Source organism: Ammodytes marinus, assembly GCF_949987685.1.
Source record: "Ammodytes marinus genome assembly, contig: scaffold_40, whole genome shotgun sequence".
Lineage (NCBI taxonomy): Eukaryota > Metazoa > Chordata > Actinopteri > Uranoscopiformes > Ammodytidae > Ammodytes > Ammodytes marinus.
This window is the reverse complement of record NW_027648104.1, coordinates 42,501-45,000: the sequence shown is the minus strand read 5'-3', so window position 1 is coordinate 45,000 and position 2,500 is coordinate 42,501. Positions and strand designations below refer to the sequence as shown.

Genomic DNA, 2,500 nt, shown 5'->3' with positions numbered 1-2,500 from the left:
TAGGGAGTCTTTTCTCCTCAACTACTGTGCATGAATGCGTCATACCTCTGTATGTGCCAAAATCTTATTAGGCAGTTCTAAACAACAACTTGTCTTCTGGGACAAAGTTCAACAGCCAGAAAGCATGTATTGTGCATTAAAATATTATACAATAAAGCAAATTAAATTCTGTTAACATTCCACCCTTTTTATAATATTTAATGCAACTTTTAGGTAACACTTCAAAGCAAAAGGGCAAAGCATATGAGTAAATATATTTCAGTCAAGCAGAATAATATCAAGTACATCAACATCACAGTTGTGAAAATGCAAGTTTGTGTACTGGTGCTATATCGTCTAGTCTATGTACAGTTTCAGAGAGGACAGTTTTTGTAGAAGCCAGGGAACAGGAACCAAGATCGTCTTGATGGTCAACAAGTCCTTTTGTGGCATTTTGACGCAAAGTGTCCTTCATATCACAGTCACTGGGGGAATGGTTATGTAGGATATTACCATAACCGATTCAGATTGTTCCTCAGTGTCCAATTGTCCTTATTGAAGAATGGTCAGCTTCGTCTTCTCCTTGCATCTGAAACAGAATGAATTTGAGCAGTAACATGTTCTCAAAAGAAATGCTCATCATTCTGCCAGGGTTGTTTCTAAAATATCATCCTATCCATTTTGCTTGCTCTAGATGTCACAATTAACGCACAACAACATTTTAGGATAGGTTTGATTTCATTATTCAGTTCACATTTTTTGTCTGTGTTTGGGCAGCATTCAAGCACACACAGGCAGTCAGTGAGACAGGCCCTCCCTTTTCTGCATGGGACTGAATCACACACACACCACATTCCTTCTAGATATGAGAAGCTCTCCACTTCTCCAAATCTGACATGGTGTTATAGTTTGTTCTTCAAATAACACATTATGATCACATTGTTCAGCACACAAATCCCTTTTAACTTGTAGTTCAAATCAAAAGCATTGAATAATTCTTTTTAGTGAACATTTTCATAAAAAGAACACAAAAGGACGCTTTTTTGTAAGTTTATGCTGGAACTTCAAATGATTGACTGCACCTTTAATCTTTAAGGTTCACTATGGGGCTGGAATTGGCGAGATATTCAGCTCTAAACTTTAAAGCGTTTAGCAATTTAGTCAGAACTCTGGTCATCTTTAGGAGACAAGCATTTTATAACCCATCATAACAGCATAACAATTGTATGCACACTTACTAAAATCTTCTTATCTCCCTTCCCCTACATACTTTTTCTTTCTTTATAACATCCATAAACAATCAGTTCCAAACAATCTTTTTCCTCTTACACTTTCAACAACATTCTCTTATTCATCTCTTTGGCCACCACCTTTCTCTTTACTGTTCACTCTTTTACAAGTAATTTAATTTTTTTTTAATGTAAAATCTAATCAATTTAACAGGGTGAACACCCCTATTCCCTCCAATTGATTAACAAAATTCACCAATTTAAAACTAGAACACCCTATGTGATGTATTCTAAACAAAACTAATAAGTCTACTCTGCAGTTGTAGACTATTGACAAACATAACAAAACAAAACAAATAAACAACCTGTCATAGACTAACTCCCTGGAGCAGTACTATATCCCCAGGCTAAGTAACAACAAGCAGCCAGATATCAATTTGTTTCCATAAAACCTTCCCGAATTACAAAGAACTCTCAGTTTAATGGAACAAACTATATCTGTCAGAATAAAGGGACCACCCTCGACCCCACACTAATGATCATTTAATTACGTACGTGAGACTTTTGTTTTTGACAGTGTAAATTCTCAAACACCAAAGGCTGAGATAGGTTTGTCTCTAGTGCATCTCCCCAAACACTACAGGTTGAGATAGGTTTGTCTCTAGTGCATCTCCCCAAACACTACAGGTTGAAATATTTTTCTCATTAGTGCATTTTCCCAAACACTACGATCAGTTATTCTCCCTTACGGTAAAACCATGAGAAATACTGCTTCATAAACTAGTTTATCTACCTAATACATAAAACAAAGGAATTCCTAATTCCTGGACAAAACAAAATCAGCTGTTTATATTCACCTGATTCGAAGAAAGCCTCGACTCGCTCAGTTTTGGCTCTGGATTCCGTCACCCCTCCTCCGTCCAAGTAGAGTCTGCAGACAGCCTCTTTTGTAGCTCTGTTTACTGGAGGTCTTTTGTCGAGAGATCTTGGACTCCCCCGTTCACGGTGCAGGCTCTTCTCGTCCAGAGAAGAAGATGTTGGATCCGGCTCACTCGAAGGACCATTTGTTACTAGAATTATTTCATCAAACTACCCAAGTGTTTGAATAATTGAAACTGAGTCAGGCCTTCTTGGAAGCAGGTGAATTTACTTGCAAACAGCATACAAGGGTCAAACAACAATGTACCTGGCTTGATACATGGTTGAATACATCGAATGAACAGTGTACAGAGATTATATGCAAGAGAAGGTGGTGTGTGCGCAAACACATACTAGGTTTGGTGTGTCCAGCC

At 37.7% G+C, this 2,500-nt stretch overlaps 1 protein-coding gene across 1 annotated transcript in view; it reads left to right on the top strand.

Moving 5' to 3' along the window:
• Nucleotides 1-2,500, top strand: part of arhgap28 (Rho GTPase activating protein 28) — a gene marked incomplete at both ends in the record, with an annotated part of 24,828 nt that overhangs the window by 975 nt on the left and 21,353 nt on the right. The window lies entirely within an intron of this gene.